This window comes from Molothrus aeneus, chromosome 2 (genome assembly GCF_037042795.1).
Source record: "Molothrus aeneus isolate 106 chromosome 2, BPBGC_Maene_1.0, whole genome shotgun sequence".
Taxonomy (NCBI): Eukaryota; Metazoa; Chordata; class Aves; order Passeriformes; family Icteridae; genus Molothrus; species Molothrus aeneus.
Window position 1 is genome coordinate 77,319,088 of NC_089647.1, and position 18,245 is coordinate 77,337,332.

Below are 18,245 nucleotides of genomic sequence, written 5' to 3' on the forward strand. Positions count from 1 at the left end.
CCACACACAGGGCAGGACACAGGCAAAGCCCAACAGCCACCATCCAGCCTGGGCTGGGCTCACGGGCAAGGCGAGGTCACTGGGAGCCAGGTGGGCTCCCAGTCAGGACCAGGATGACAAGGACCATGAGGGATACTGTAGTACCTAATGGCACCCCCAGTTTCTTGGGCAGCAGTAAGGCTCAGGGAATGACCTATAGCACAGCTGGTAAAAAGGCAGCTGTTTGAGAAGTACTGACATGTCAAATACGGGATTTCTCCAGCTCAAGGACTATTAGTCACAATTAGTTTATAATCCTGGACTAGAGATAATATCCAAAACACATATTTTCTGAGAGTTCTCACCCCACATTCTAAAGATCAATTTGTACACAGCAGTAATCCAAGAAACACTGACAGTAATTCACATAATGGACAGAATTCAAGGAGATGTTCATGCCTCAGCCCAGCCCCATCCAACTCTCCTGGCAAATCAGACTCTTCTATGAAAGTGAGTGCTTCAGATTAATCCCACCCATCTTCCCACCCAAGAAAAAAATTAAGTCAAAAATCACAGAAATGATCAGGTATTAGAGGTCAATACCTGGGAATTTCTATCACACTCCCATCATTCTGAGATTGTTATCATCTAATTACCAAGGCAACAGGATGGCAAGAGATTCACCTACCCAAGGCAACAGCCATGAGGATAGCAGGAACTCCAAAAGCGAGGGGGTAACATTCCTGTTTGCTATGAATGCCACACTGTGAAGCTGAAGTAAAAATAACATCAAATAAAAGTCCCAGTCAGCACTGCTGATGTTTTCCATATGGTTTCTGGTCTTTGCATTCACTGAAAACTCTCGGGGGAACAACAAATCAGTCTACAGACACCCTCAGAGTGGAGGATCAGAATCCAACTTATCTCTCATTATTGGAAAGGGGATTTATGTATCACAGAACGGCTCAGGTTGTTAGGGACCTCTGGGCATCATCCAGGCCAAGTGCCCTGCTCAGCTAGGGCTACCTGGAAGCAATTGTCTAGGACTGTGTCCAGATGGCTTTTGAGTATTTCCACAGATGGAGACTCCGCAACCCCTCTGGGCAGCTTGTGCCAATTGTTGATCACCCTCAGAGTGAAAAAGCGTTTCCTGATCTTCAGAGGGAACCTCCTCTATTTCAGCTTCTGCCCATTCCCTCTTGACCTGACGGTGGGTACCACTGAGGAAAGCCTGGCTCTGTCCTCTTCATTTCCCATCAGGGATTTTTATACTTGGATAAAATGCCCCCTTTGCCTTCTCTTCTCCGGGCCAAACAGCCTAATGCCTCTCAGGATCTCCTCACAGGAAATTTACATCTAGTTTTACACTGAGACATAAAGAATTACACTACAAGGGTCAAAAGCATGTCCTTAGTGAGAAAGGAACTAGATTACAGAAGTTTTGGGCCAAGTTCATAAACAAAGATTCTAGTGATGTAAGTGTAGCTTGTTGAAACAAAATCACAATCACCAGCCCCCTCCCCTCCTTGGCATTAGTCACAGATTTGACTCTCACTGACTTCAGCACTATAAAATAAAAGACTAAACAAAATCATTACATTCTTCTCCATACTTCTTCTAAGAGGAGAATTAGATAATATGGTTGGGAAAAAATGGTAGCTTGCAGATAATTCATGTCTTGATTTAGTTGTATAAGTCTTCTGGTCAAACCTTTCCAGGCAGAAACTGGTTATCACTTCCCTTATCTCCTTTTGTCATTTTTTCCCAAGGAATTTTTCACCCTGAATCAGCAAGGAAGTAAGCTACATGCTGTGCCTCATGCATCTCTATTTCCTTTTTTGGGAAAGGATAGAATTTGCTTTAAGCAAACACCTAAAACTCTTCTACAGAGTCTTTTCCAGTTGAGAAATACAAAGGCCAGAAGTTCAGCCCGGTACTTTTGGGGTATTCCAGAATTCACATGCTCCTTTCCTTAATTTTCAGAAAAGCAGCCTTGTGAAACTGCTGGCAAGTGCATCCATACAGCACCATCTGTGCAAGCTTGCCACAGAAATCCATATGCATATAGGTTAGCAAAATGCTGGGTTTTGTTTAGGATCATGCTATTCTTCACAAGCAAAAGAGAACATAACTTTCTTATTTAACAATATGAAAAATTATTTACATTGTCACATAGATTCATATATTTCTACATGCAGAGATGCTTCTGTACTTAGCATGAGAACATTTCCAGAGCAGAAGGTTCTCTCTTGCCCTTCCTTTCCCAGGAAGCAATACAATTCTTTCAAGTGTGATACTTTCAAGGTATTGGAAGATGTGACACATTTGTACCTTAGTGGAATTAAAACGTGCAGTAGGCATACAAGCTGCTAGCTCCAGCATGTCTTTTCAGATCTAGTACTTCTGACCCTAAAGGCAATGAAGGTTTTCAACTGGCTTGTTTTTGAGAGTACCTCATCTCTGAGAAGCTGGATGACACACTGAAGACTATTTGCTAGATAACTCCAGTGTGTCAGAGAACAGAACCCGAACTTTAACCGGACTGGACTGCAATCCAACACACCTTTTCTGGTGTTTAACAATTGTCAACAAACATGTGACCTTACCCATGAGCCATGTGATGACTATAGCAGATACGAAACTTGCAACAGCAGTGTTCTCATAAAAGTAAGAAAAGAACTTACTTCTTTGCTCTTCCTACAGTAAAAACAGAAAGATGTTTAGAAAGGCTTAGCCACAACCACATTGATGTGCCTAGATGAAAAAATCAGCGCCTCTGTTTTCGAAGTTCAAGACAAATAATTAACAAGCTCCTTTTTCAGCTCCTCAGGAAAACCCATGCATCTATCTAAACATGTATAATATTAGAGTACTATAATAGTCAAACATTAGTTAGAGAATCTTTATAACTGAAAATCTGAAGGACATAACCTGATCTTCTTCAAACTGATCTCCACCAAATGCTGACACACATGGTTTGATCCCACCAGTACCTAAGGCAATAAGGATCAAGCCAACCATGGACAGAGCACTGGAACAAAGGGGAAAAGGAAAAAAAATCATTTTGGGTTAGTTCTTACAGCATATATAATAGACTGGTTGAAAGACAGTTGAAATTCAACTAACATAAACTTAAATTTTCCAGTCCTTGACCATTCTAGGAAAAAAATGTGTACAAGGCAACTCACGTGTGCACTGCTACATTATCGGGAGAGCCATCCTGGTTGTGATCCGTCAGGTCATTTATGGAGCTCACAGTCAAGACTGCCTGCCCAATTATATAGACAATGGACAGGTAGAGAATGGTCCTGTTGTCAAGACAGGAGATACATTTTCTTAGATATGTTAACACACAGACAGATAATTCCACAGCTAATGCAGACTTCTGCTTACTTTAAAGAGTCCTAGTAATGAAAAAAACTAACAGATACAGTAAGTTATGGACTGAACTTGTCAGAAGCTACTATAAAAATCAGGTCACATGCCACAGCCATGGCATTTCCATTCTTTTTATTATTATTATTCTACGTAGCCTTTATTTAATTAAACAAGGCATAATAACAAATGGATTCTGCGGGTATCACTAAGTCACAGGAAAATACTTATATATCTTCAATGGTTGCCTTTTTAATGATCAAATCAAGAATTCCCTTTTCATATGTTTTTATATGCTGAAGATCAAATAGACTACTCTGCAAAACAAATCTGCAATTTACACTGATTTATTTCTCTGTGTTATTTTATATTTCAGTTGCAGGAGTAAAGAGAAAAATCAAAAATCTGCTTCAAGCATGGCAATACCCCTGAAATACTGTTGTGAACAACAACTCTATAATGCCACCTTTTTCGCTGTAAGTCTACCAACATTTTTACATTCAGATCTCAGTGAGAGCAGCTGAAGAATGCAGGCTGCAGGCTGTCGGCCTGACTACCTGGGCCAGGAGGTACCTAGAAAATAGTACTGCATAATCACCAGCCGTCCCCTTTTTATGGTCCAATCCTCTTTTCTGTAAGTAAAGGAATGTTCCTTTTTAAGTACACAGCTGAAGTTTAACCCATGTTCACTTGTTTCCTAAGGTGGGCCTCCGTTCAATAGGCACAGACACAGGTCTCCAGGTTGGAGGAAAAGCAGGAGAAACACAATGCAATGATGTGAAATTATTTACAAACCCAGCTTTCAGGAGTGGTCCCAAACCTAGTGCAAGGTAGGAGAATGAAGGACAATGCTCAAAGACCTAGAACAATCCAACTATTTGACATAGGCAAGAGATCCTCACAGCAAGCTTGGAGCAGCGCCCTGACACAAGAGGGACATTGACCAAGTTCCCCTCACTTTAAAAGGTTTCTCTGACTTAAAATTGACCTTGCCTGTAGCAGAGTAAAAAAATACATAAAGTTGGGCAACATGGAGTTGGCTGTTTAGTGGTATTTAAAAGATGGAGTTTAATGGGTTTGGTTTTTAATTGCGCTTCCATAGAGTTACTTTATTTACCTAACAACCTGGGAAAAAGTCTCCAATTAAAGTTGAAACTGAGCTGATCAGGAGTGAAACTTCTGGGTTTTATTTGTGAGGCTTACAAACCCACTGCAAAGACTTACATAATTGGCACTGCATTGATGGCAGACAATTAAAAAATAAATGTGGGTTCTGTACTATTTTCCCCAAGAAATTCACATCCAACAATCTGTGAGCTGGTCCCATCACATTTCTTGACAGACATTGCACCAAGTACATGGACTGTGGACAATTGGAGCCTCTACTTTAAGGGTCCTTAACAGAGCCTAGGTTATCTCCCTCTTAACATCATAGATTTTTTAAAAATTCTTGTTTAAGCCTTCCTCGTGACACCTTGCTGCATTTTTGGGTGTTAATACCTAATGGCATATCCTAAAGCATGTTTTCTCTTGATTAAGCCGTCCTAACAAGCTCCTGTTAAAGCTCTGGCCCTTTCAGATGCAGCACAGGCATATCCAAGTGCCAAAGGATAAGAGATACAAGCTCTGGAATGTTTCATCTTGATAAAACATGAAAAAGCCAAAATAAATTTTAAAAAGAATCCACAGCCTCTAGACAAGCAAGTGCACAATATATTTAGGCTGCAATCTCTAAGACATCCAGCTAGTTACAGTGAGTTTGCACTGCTCAGAGCAGCTGCACAGAGCACACAGGGCTGTGGTCGCAGCCCTGGGCTCCCAGGGGCTGTCCCTACAGAGGAAGAAGACAGTGCAGCTGACTGCACAGCACATCTCTAATCTCTGGGAGACCTTTGGCAAGTCCACTCACATGCATGGCTCATAACCCTCCATAAAATCTTTACTGTGCTTTCTCTCAGGCAAAGTAAACACTTTTAGAATCAAAACATCAGGAAAGCAGAGGGAGATAAAGCTGTTGGAAATAACCTGGTCACATCACAAAGCACTGCAGTGGTACCTGACCAACCAGACTGCAGCTAAAGACACTAAAGACATCATTTAGAGAAAGAATTGCTACTCAGTAAGACCCCCTCACTGATCTGTCAATTCTGAAAGCACATAGTATTTAAAACTTATTCTCAGGCCCAGTTAACACCAGACAACACAGTAATTCACTATTTCATTGGCCACTTGAAACAGGTAGATAGACTGTCCTATTTAATTATAATCCCCAGTATCTATTTTCACAGCTCAGTGAATACTCTCTTTAGTTTTGCTTATGTTTTGCCCAGGTGAGAGGAAAAACATGCAGCATGCTGGGAAAGCATGTTACCAGCCTTAACCAACTAGCAGATCTGGAACATTTGTTAATTCACAGTGCAGTTTCAAGTCTGAGCTGAATCAGTGAAAACCTCATTCTCTGGTGAAATAAAACACACTATCCTGGAGTAGGCAACACCAGCTCTGAAGCTGTTGTTCACAGCTGCAGTTTTAGGTGATGATTTAAGTAATACTGGTTTCAGGTGAGCTTTCAAGATCTTTGGCTGCTTTCTGAGGAAGCACTCACTTAAACTTTCCCAGCCAAGAGTCTGCAATGATGGCTCCAAGGATCGGCGTCAAATAACACAGAGCAACAAATGTGTGGTAGATGGCAGCAGTGAAGCCGACGTCCCAGCGCAGGAAATTTTTGCAATATATAATGAGCACACCTGTAGGAAGAACATCAAAACAACAGGTTACAAATCCAAGTCAGGCCTGGGCCATGCTCAGCGCAAGGAGACAAGGGACATACCTGCTGTGACAAAGAAGGAGAACCGCTCGAAGAAGTCACTGTTGATGATGAAGGTGGCTCCCAAAGGGAAGCGAGAGCGGGGCCTCTGGAGGCAAGAGAAAATGTGAGCTCAGAGCGGTGCAACCCAGACTAACACTCTTCACTGCAACCCACAGCTCAAGCAAGCTCAGCATGGACTCAGTGGGAGTGGTAGGTACTCAGGGTCTGTACACTGCACAGGCTTCTGTGGGATGACAGTAGTTTACCTGAACCAAGAGTCAGTTGTCACTTTCCTCTCTTGGTCCCCAGAGGTCTGCACACCTCTCATTTTGCAAGAGACCTTTAGCAATGGTAGAAATGATCTGCAAGTGTTGCACTATGCACCTTTGAGGTCTCCAGCACCTAACCCTTACAGCAATCTTGACTGGTATCTAAAAATACACAAAAAGCCAATGTTTCTGGAAAAACAAAAAATTAAAACCCAAGGCCAACCAAAAATGCACCAAATCCCTGCAGGACACCAGTTAGAAGCTCAGGGCTATTTTTAAGCACCTGTGATTAAAACAAATACACATTTAAACTTTTCATTCAGGCAAATCCCTGAGGAAAACTACCCATCCTTAAAAATACTCTGCCTGATGAAGAATCCTTCATTTCTTCAGACCTGATAACAAAACAGACTTTATTCCTAACCTGAATTGACATGGCTTTGGCTGCCAGGTTCACTGAGCCTTCACCTGCTGCAACAGGCTTGTCCATGGTCATCATCATGCAGTTCTTGCCATTGAACCAATGCTTTAAAAGCATACATCAGTACAAATCTGACATGGGCACTAGAACTGCAGCTTTAATTTCTGATCACCTACTTGTCTTCACGGAGTGGATGAATATATAATTCCTAAAAAAATGCGTGGGGATGCAATTTAAACATAATCCTACCTTTTAATCTTTTTATGGGTTTAACCCTGCAAGTAGCAAAGAATCACATTTTAAAGACATTTCCACAGGCAAAAGAGTTCTTCTCCATGCCCAAGTTTAATTAAAAATGGCATGGTTTGGTTTGCAAAAGTTTAGGAATTCAACTAACATTTATCTCATGTGAAACAGGAAGAAGTTAACTTTGCAGATCAAAAGGAAAAAACCTGAGACAGGGAAATCATGCCTGAGACAAGTAAATTGGAGAGACACTGTCTCCAGCAAAGTCTCAACAAACAACGCAACACTTGGAGACTTGGGTGCTACAACAGGCTTTTTTTGGGAATCCTACAAAAGAAATGAAAATAGGAGAGTGGCAGGAGCATTGTTGCCTGAACTGACTCAGTCGTGAGCATGCCTGAGCAGCGCTGACCTTCGTTGTTTGCAGAACCAAGTACATACTGCATATCCTCCCCGTGGTCACAGCATTCCCCTAAGCCATGCAAATGGTCACAGGATGGAGGATCACACACTGAAGTTTTGCTTCAGCACATGTTAAGTTGGTTACTGAAACCCAGGCTGTGTGACTTGTAATTGGGAATAGCCCAGGTGGAGAGGAGGCAGTGTCTGCTCCTGAAGCAGAACAAAGACCTCCCCATGTCTTTTCTTGCCTACAGAGGAAAAGACAAAGCAGTCCTGGCCCAGGAACTGGTGGGACCCATCTCCACGTGAATTTTACAAAAGCTCACTAAAATCTTTTGACCACTTGGGGTTCTCACAAACCTCTCCAGTGTTTTGCTATGGAATATTAATCCCAATATTTCCGGGTGGGACGTGCCTGGCCTTGTCTGACCCTTGCTGCTGGGCCAAAGGCAGCAGCTGTGGTGTTTCACCTCAGAGACACCTTTGGCCGGCTGGGTGCTGCAGCTGGGCACTTGGAACAAATCCAGGCAAAGTAGGAACTCAGTTTACCTCTGGTGGAAAAGGTTCAGAAGACAGTGAAGAGAAACAGGAGAGGATTCTATCATAGAGTTTTAATCCAGAGTTTCATTCCAGGATGACAGACCTCTGAAAGTCGTAACAGCTCCCAACAGAATGCCAACCGCATGGTCCCGTCTCCTTTTAAGCCCAGGGACCGGGAGAGGGGACGGGACAGGGGAGGCACCAACCAGGTGGGAGGAGGGGAAGGCTCAAGGGATACAGACACTTGGACAGGCCAATGAGCCCAGACCTGAGGGACATCCTTTGAACTTCTGCCAACCACACCACGACCCTGCTGGAATGTTAAGATTGATGGACAGCTCTCAGCAGGAGGGCAAAGGGGGAGGGGAAAGGAGAGGTTGGCACACCTGGGGGGTTGGCATAGGCGAAACAGGAAATGGCGTCACACTGCAACATTTTGCCATCACCCTACACAAGACCTTATTCTTTAGGAGGGTGTTACACGCTGGTCTGGGGAGGTCACAAGCAGCAAGGCTAGATTTTTGTTTCAAGCCACCACTGCTTCTGTGCCTGGTGGAGCTGTCCTGCACTCCCATGCTGGCACAGCAGCCACTGCTGGGTTTTTTAGTGGCTGCTCCAAACTGGAGGGGGTCTGCCTGTCACAACTGGAGCTGAGCATGGACAGGGCCATGCAAGAGAAAGCTTCTGGGTCTTTCCCAGGTGACAGGCCTTCTGTTTTTCCAAGTTGCTACAGGCAGGCGACTATACAATTAATCTTTGCTAATATATAATGTGTGCTTGTCCTTGTTTTGCACCATACTGTCCTCTATTACAGTATTCATGTGCCCATACACACATCTACCAAAACCTTTTCTGTTGTTACCCTCATTGGTCAGGAAGCATCAGATCCACCACCAAAAGGTAACCTGAAGGTTTTATATGTTTTATAATCCCCTCTGTAACCTCACCCTGCCCTGGGGATGCCACCATCCTGCTGCAGAGCTCTGACTTTGTCTGCTGAGGGAAAGTCTGTGGAGTAAAATCTTGTAAGATAAGAAATACAAAGGCAGAGCTAGGGCTGCTAAGACACATGTCCTTATCAGTTGAAAGATTCAGGGTGGTTAGCAAATTAATGCTTAGCAAGAATTTAATAAGTTACTAGGCTGCTTTTGCACATTTGTCAGTAAGTCTTTATTGTATACCTTTATTGTATGTTTATAGGGTGATTTTTGGGCACTGCTAACATTACCATAACAATGTAACCCAAAGAGAATCAGTAGAGCAACTCTTTATGTGGGAAAATAATACTTACCGACTGGCGTGAAATTCTTCCTCCTGCGGAGGGAAAAAACCAAAATACTAGTTAATTGCAACTAATAATACTCCCTTAAAATCAATGGAAGATACAAAAAAGGTTCAACTCAAAATAAAGAATGAAATATAAACACAGTACTGGTCAGGGTGATTAAATTTCCAGTTTATTAAAGGGAGACTTTTCATAGTTATTAGGCAAAACTTCACTTGACAATCTTTGGTTCTTCAGATTATGCATGAATTCCTACACTCACAGAAGAGGCTCAAAAGGACTGAGGAGGCAAAGCATCCCATGGCTGCTCACCACACATCATTCAAGGGGGTGGTAAACCAGCCACCCACAGATGATGAGTCCTGTAACAACTCACTCTTGGGGATGTTACCTCAAAGGCAAGTCAAGATTAAAGAATAGGCTCGAGATGCCCTGCCAGGCATGGAGGTCAAGTCCTGAAAAGGGATTTATAGGGGACTGAATATAAAGCCCCAAGTGAGTGATCCACTTTAGCAGGCACTCCCATAACCTGAACCCTTAACCTGGGAAGACCTGAAAGAGCAGAGGGGTCCCATTGAGGGCAGACAGCTGCTTGCAGCCCTGAAGTCACTTCCAGCTGCTCTTGGCAGGCCTTCTACCCCTGGCAGCACTCCAAGTAGAGCCCTGCAGGGCTTCCCCAGCTCAGGAGACAGGCTTGAAGGCTGAGCTTTCACTGTGTCAGATAAAGGCTCTGTGCCCACATAGGATTTCCACAAAGATTTTACATAAAACACATGAGCAAGCTCATTAAGATAAGAACAAGTATGAAATGTGAACTTTGAAATCCTTGCTTGTTAATCGAGTCTGGCCATAATACATCTCTATAGGAAAAGTATATTTGTGAAAATCATTATTTATTCCACAATCCACAACAGACAAAAACAGTAAAATACTATAGCTTTTGACACAATATTAAATCAAGTAATTTTCAGAAATCATTGAAAGAGATTATTCCAATTCTTCCCTTCACTGCTGTGGACAAGTACCTTCACAACAGAGATAGTTGCAAGTGATTCAGCTATGCAGGTGATTCAAGAATATATTTTCCTAGAGAACAAGCAACATTCTGAAAGTGCTAACACACCCATTTCAGGGCACATGCAGGTACACAAGTGTTGGAATCCTGGATGCTGAGAATATTAAACTTTCTGTGCTTAAAGGCACAGACCCACAAGAGAACACTTCATTTGATGTGAGGCTGTGGAGAAGGCTTCCAAAATTGATTGATAGCACTGGGGTTACAGGTGTGTAGTTGGTTAGAAGTGTGTAATTTCACAGGGCAGAAAACTTAGAGTTTGGGGTTTTAGAATATAGAAATAAATACGAAGAAAGATGGAGGTTTTAGGATGGAGGCAGGTTGTTCGTCTTTACATTCTTCTTCCTTCTTCTTCATGGGTTTGAGTGGTGTTTTTTAATTGGGCAGAAAAGTCTGCATTGTGGGCTTTGAGAGATCAGTTATTGGGTTAAAGGGGAAAATAATCTAGGTGTCCTTTCTTAATTGGACAGTTTAGTCTTAAAAGGCCTTGTAACAAGAGATTGTTAGCCATTTTGTGCCTTGCTAATGAAAGGCTGCTGAACTCATGGTTGTGAGACTGTTTCACTGATAAGAAATAATAAATACCTCAGTCTGAACATGAACTATTGTCTCCGGTGCCTTCAATCCAGACCCAGAGAAACTGATACACAAGTTAATGAAGATATTGGCAGTGTCCCTTCCACAACCCACCAGAGAAGATACACTGAAGGATATCAAGGTGTCAGCAATAGTCCATCTTCATATCAGCTCCTTGGTTATTTCCACTTGTTGGCCTTTCCAGCACATGTGCACCCCACTGCCAGCTTTTTTACAACATGCACTGACAAAAACAGCATGGGCAGCTGTTAACTACTGCTGTTAATGTCTCTTAGCTAAGCCTTGGGAAAAAAATATTTAGAATCTGGTTCTTGCTTTGGTTTGGGGTTTTTTCTGCTTTCCTGATGGCAAAAGTATCACCTCTGCAAGAAACCTTACCCAGAGGACATCACAGAGGCAAATTTTTTTCAGACAACATCGTCTGACTTCAATGTTTAAGAGACACTATTATTTCTAAACATTTTGACTTCAACCCTCTATCCTTGTTTTGCAGAGAGGCTTGGAGAAACTCCAGATAGCATAAAAGCCAACCTTTCAGCACAGGCACCTAAAGTGAGGACTCCACTGTCAGGCAGCTTCAGGGTCTGACCTACAAAGCACAGAGCACCCACCACCTTGCATGATAAATCTGAAGCTTGCTAGTGGCATGTTGGAGCAGTCCCTGTTTGGGGCAACCTTTAGCCCCTCTTATTTTTTCCCCACAAAGAATGACCCGCAGAACTGCTCATTTTCATGATACCAAAATACCCAAGAGCCCCACATTTTTCATGACAAAGCTCAAATCAGAGTTGGGCACTTTGTATTCCCTTAAGACATATACTATTTTTTAATTTTTTTGACGTAAAGTCAACAACCACTCCGTTCTTGGCTTCAGCACCACATCTAAATGATTATCAGTGTGCCATTCTCTGCATCCCAACCTTGCAGGTCAGGTGGGGCAGCCTTACAGCTCCAGCTCCCTCCCACCAGGGTGGCTCCTTCCCTGCAGTCACAGAGATGCAGTGGATGCTGCAGCTCTTGCAGCTCACCGTCCGTGATAAGAGATGGGAGCACACTGCCTTGCTCCATGCAGCCATCACAGCAACTCTGCCCGGATGAAATGCTTCCTGTCCGTGGCCACAATAAATCTGTACACACCCATACGGTCACCTAGGATGTTTCTGCCTCCAGAGCAAGCCTACAGTCCTGACACCTGACCTGGGGCACAGACAAGCCTATTGCCTCTGCTCCCTGGAGCAGCCCAACAGCACCTGCACAAGGATGCTGCTACCAACAGGACATCCCCCTCCAGGAGTTCCTGCTTCACACCTTGCTACTCCAGAAAATACCCACACAGAAACTATCCAAGCAAATCCACAAAGCAACAAGCCTGATATTCAACGGGCAGACACAGCTGCATCCCATTTCTTTCTCTTCAGAGAACTATTTCAGTTTTCTGGTTGTCTGCCCAAGCCAGCAAGACCCCTGGCAGCACCATAGACATGTCCTGCCTGCTCATTACTACGGTTGCCTGTCCACAGAACACAGATTTGCTTGCTGAAGATGCAATGGCACTTTCTTGGTTCATTTTTTGGGGGGATGGAGGGTGGACATTTCAGGTTCCTTCCCCGTGTGAGATAAGGTTTCTCCAGCCCAGGAGCTGCTTGCTGTGAGAGACACCCATGTACTCAGACACTGCAGGACCCACAGTCCAACAAAAGGCAACAGAGACATCCGTCACAAAAAAAGTCAGTTTTGTGTCTCTATTACTCAATGTTCCAGTTTAGACAGGAAAAAAATCTTCAGGATTAATTAGATAGATGGGTTTTGCCCATATCTGAATCTTCCAGCTCTTTATCTATGTATTTAAAAACCACTAAGTGAACCATAGGCAAACACTGCCAATGAAAAAGCATTATATAACATCTGCAAGGAACACTACATTTAACTTGTGCTCAGATCTCAAGCTCCACATGCCTTACAAGTGTAGTGTAGGATAAACCTTACCGGCTCAGCTCTCGGAGCTTACAGAGACCGAGGCACCAGCTCTCGGCTCTCACTCGGCTTTCAAGGCACGGTCGCATAAACCAGGATACAGCGTTTGCAGAGGGAGAGCTGCCCCAGAGGGAGAGTAGAGACCCGAGAGTCGCCGGGGACTTCCTCAGAGCGACACCGAGCAGCAGAACCTGCCCTGGGCGGGCGAGACCCCTTGGCCACGCTGTCAGCTCGATCACGGCACGATCAGCCGGCTCGGAGGGAAGCGGCGGGAGGGATGCTCATCCCGGGCCGACATCCCTCCCGCGGGCCGGGCGCCGCCACCCGCTCCGGGCTGCCCCATCCCGCACCGCCACACCTACCCATGTCGCCGGCGCGGTCCCGCCGCAGCGCTCGGGGCTGGAAGTCGGCAGGAAGGCAGAGAAAGAGGGAAGCAGGCTGCCGGGGGCGGCCGGGCTTTAAGGGCGGCGGCGGGGCCCCGCCTGGCCCCGGGTGCTGCGGGGCGGCGCCGCGCAGGTGTCGGGGCGGGAGCGGAGCGGGTCGCTCTGGCCGGGAGCCATCCCGGGGCTCACCTGGCCTTGAGCCGCCACCAGCGGCCCCGGCTGTCCGAGCGCAGCGCTCCGGCAGCCCCGGCGCTCCTCCCGGCCGCCGCTCCCCTCACGGCTGCCGAACCAGGGCTCTCACCTGTGCGCGGGGCTCGCTTCGCTCTCCGGCCGCCAGCAAGCACTGAGACAGGGCCATCAGCTGAACCGAGCGCCCTGCACTGCTGCCAGCTCCACCTTGTCCCTCCCTTGTCAACGGCGTGAGGGAAAACTTAGCAAGCAAGTAAGGGAAAGACACGCTGTGTGGAGAGCAGCTTTCTGCCTCGTTCCCTGCTCTCGAGCCAAGGAAACAGATCTCCTAAACTATTGCTGCTGCCACCGGTTTCTAATGATCGCTGACCTGTGGCTCCTATGGACAGATGCTTCTGAGAAGTTGCCTGGAGAAGATGTGAATGCATCCCTGGAAGTGTTCGAGGCCAGGCTGAATGGGGCTTTGAGCCACCTGCTCTGGTGAAAGGTCTCCCTGCCCAAAGCACGGCATGGGAACTAGAAGAACTTTAAGTTCTTCCAACCCAAACCATCCTCTTAGTCTGTGTTTCTATGACCCGCTTCACTCATCTCTTGGTCAGTCCACAGCAGATGTCTGTCCCGGGTGCCATTTGTGCCACAAGCCATAGGGAAAGCTGGGAGAATGCACATCAATACAGCATGATGTACGTTTCATGCACACACCTTACTGAGCCATGGACATGGAATAAATGCATGAGAAGTTCAGCATGAGCAGGAGAGCCAGAGTGCAAGGCTGACCAGAAGAACAGCTAGGGGAAGCTACATGTTACTAAGGCTTGAATGAACTCAGAATACAGAAAAACAATAACAGGCATTACCAAAAAAAATGTCTGAAGGAAGAATGAGCTCCTTCTTTGAGGCTTGAAGATACAGTAGCACACTAGTTTATACAACCAATCCAATAGCATTTTCTATGGCATGCACTTAATAATTACCTGGCTGCTGAACAGGTTCATTTTGTCTTGGGTACAAATCAAACAAGCATTGCAATGCATTGCACTTTGGAATACCTACAGTCAGCACTTCAGCTGCTAAAGGCTGCTCTGTGATACAGAGCTACGGCTGATCCTGGGTTTCTTAAATTATATCCATATGGGGGTAATCTACTCAAAGGAGCTCTAACCCCTTAGCAGCTACCTGTACCCTTGACTGTAAAAATTAGTGAATAAATTCTTCAGATAAAACATGTGAGTAGGTGGTTATAGTTATATTTATAGCAAGTTCTCCAGTAAGAAACATAAATCTCGCTGTATAAGCTCCACTGACACAGCTGATGCTAGTCATGTATCACTTCTCAGTGGGATATACATATATGGCCACACAGCACAGGCAGTGTTATGTTTCTCTATTATGGTTACTCCAGCAAAACAAGCAATCTGTAATGCAGCAAAGAATGCTGAAACCTCCAATGGCTCATTCATCTACAGAAATAATTGAGATATTACCACCATTTTCTGTTAAAGTATGGAATTAAAGATGTCATTTCTTTCCTGTATAATGGGAAACTTCCCATTCCATGACCAGTGGTGGCAAAAGGTTAGTTCCCAGGCACATCTTATATAGACCCATGCATTTAGTGAAAACAAAGAGGAGGCCTTTAATGTTCTTCCTAGAATGCAACATACAACTGGAATTCAGATGTTAAGGAAAAACAGCTGTTTTCTCAAAAATTTGGGATAAATGAGCTACTTTGATCACCCCAGCTTTCACTCAGGTTATCTTTCAATGTTTAATTTGTCCCACAGAGAGGGATAAAAGGACACACAATGGTTTCACAGCTGTTTCTGAGGCGGTTTGGCTTCTGCAGTCCTTTAGTAAGTGGATGCCACAGGGTTGATCGCTGTGGAGCTATTTTATGGTTGTACTTGTTGGAGGGACAGAATTTGTTCTCATAGGATAAAAGTTTCCCCGTGAGGCTCCCTTTCTCAGAGAACTCAGAGTACAGCAGGGCTGTTAAATACTCAGCAAACAAAAATGCAGAAATCCATTTCTGCTTTTTTCTACAAAACTCTGAAGTCAAAGAATCATATTTTCAAGGTGTAATAGAATACTGTCCTGCTTCTTCCACACAAGATCCTACATTCCACCATCTCATGGTCACCACAACCAAGACTACTCCCAGCTCTCCTATCCCAAACCTGTCCTTTCTTAGTTCAAGGTCCAGCAGCACAGGTCCTTAATGACTCTTCCACCACCCGTGTCCAAAAGTTACCATCAGTGCCCTGCTGGAACCTCCCAGGCTGTGTGTTCCTGCTGTAATGATCCTTCCACGGGAGGGATTGTTCCACATATTGCTCAGTTAAAGGTTGTAGCTTGGTCTGTAAGATTGTTTCCTTGCATCTCCTAGGAAGGAAGATTACAATCATTTCAGAGGGGCTGGTGACATGAGTCCATAACATGGAATAATTGATAACAACTATTCAGGAACAACCTGAATTGAGATTGAAGTATTTTAAAGAAAATGAGGGCAAATTACATCTGTTCAGATTACGTGTTATTTATAAATATTAATAGATGTTTTTGACTCATTTTTTTATAGATTGGAAGAATTGTAATAAGGATAAAGAATTTGCAGGGGTGTGCAGCTCATCATGGAATAGTCAGTATTGCAATTTTCATGGAGTTCTGAGAGTTATGGAGTGAACAATGAATTGAACAGTTTTGCTGAACTAAGGTCCTTTCCTTGCAGTTATCTGTACATCCTTGGGAACTTCTTGTTTCTTCCTTTTACAGTCCACACCACTGATAAAAACCCTGATAAAACACTGATAAAAGGTACTTACCAGCTCTATGAGAAGATTCACTTCTATCTTGGTGCTAATAATGCTGACTGGAAGAAAATTATGCAGTCACTTTGTTTTCAGACTTTTTCCAGGCTTCAGAATCCTCTTCTTTTTTTTTTCCCCCCAAACATTAAATGTTAACTCGAAGTTACTTATTCAGTGGCTACCAGCATTTTCTGGTATCAAGTCTGGTACCTGTTCTAGGCTGGTAGGCATCTCCTTTCCCTCATACACTTGGAAAAAAATCTGCTGTGTTACTTCAATTAATTTGAAAACTATATTTGTATAAAGCTGCTTAAACCTTATACCAATTCTTAAAATATTAAATTGAAACAAAACTAATGTAAAAGATTTTTTTATTTTGGAAGATGAGTGTGTTTTGAAGGCCTCAGCTGCAGTTCTGCCAATTATCGTCACAATTTTCATGTTCCCCATCTTAATTTGTCACATCAAACTTCCACATTTTTGGGAGTCAGATATCACAGTGATAAACATGAACAGATTATACAGCACTAGCAACAAAAATCACTATCCCAAGAAGCTCCACTTGCGTTTCAGGTATCTGGTGTCAATGAATCTTACAGGACAGAGAGAGACACACACAAAAAAAAAGATGTTCTAAGGATTCATAGTGAAAGGTTATTTACCCAATTCCCTCCAGCCTCCTTTTTTTTGTCTTTCCAGCTAATCCTTCATAGCACAACCCAAACAGCAAAACAGAACCACACAGCTAGAAAACTCTCAGTGCTTTTTTAATCATTTACAACATGTAGTAATAAAACAAGGTGTAGCATTTCCAAGGTATTTTACTAATATCAATCACACATTGTTTTTGTAGGGAAAAAAAAAAGTTGCAAGTTTTGCATTGAGAGAAGAAATTACAAAACTCCTTCCTAAGCAGAAAATACCAGCAAAAAAAGCCCCAATATCTATTACAGTTAACTTGAAAATGATATACTGCCTGTTCTCTAGATATAATTTTAATTGTTAATTTCTGTTGAGACCAGAACGCGCATTTAGAGTCTAAAAGACTCTAAATAACTCATATATTCACTGTGATACTTAAAAAAGGAAAGAAAACCCACCATCAAAATATTTTAAAGATATTAAAATGGTCACTTTCAAAATATCATAAAAACAATTGAATTTTTTCATTATCTGCCAAAGTTTTCTTCTTTTCTTCCTGCAGGAAGCTCCAGGACTCCCAGTCTGAATACAATTAAATACAGAATTTTTCAGTTCATGAAAAACCACAGAACAGCAGTCTTCATAAATTTTAACAGCTAACCTTCATGACAGACAGTGACTCAGATGTCTCCTTTGTACTGAAGTTTTGTCATAAAGAAATCAAAGATAACAGAAACTGGATATAAGAAAAAACCTTCCCTGCCTTAGCACCTAGACTAGGTGCTTTCATTAAGAGCCAGGTCCATCCAAAGACACAGTTTTATTCGAAATGATTATATTTCAACTTAAATACTTATTCTTAATACTTATTTTATTTCTACTTAAATACTATTTAAAACAATAATTGTAACATTTTTGTTAAGTTTCATTTACTGCTTACCATGTCCATCCTCAGACCCAACTGCAAAGACCCCCATGACCTATTACAAGTTGCTGTTGTGTATTTAACTCTGGCAACAGTAAAACAGAACCCGCTCAGCAACTTGAAAAAAGATTTTTGAAGAGTATGAATTGGAAACTTGGGGGTTTCCCAAGCAGGGCTTGGTAGCCAACTGTCAGCCCTGGCAGAGTGCTAAGCTGTGTTTCTGCCATAGCCAAGATATCCTTTTTTGTCAGATATTTGATCACCTCAAGATCCTGTACTTGTTCTGTGGTGAAGTCCCAGACTGCCAGAGGTGACAATCCTTGTCAC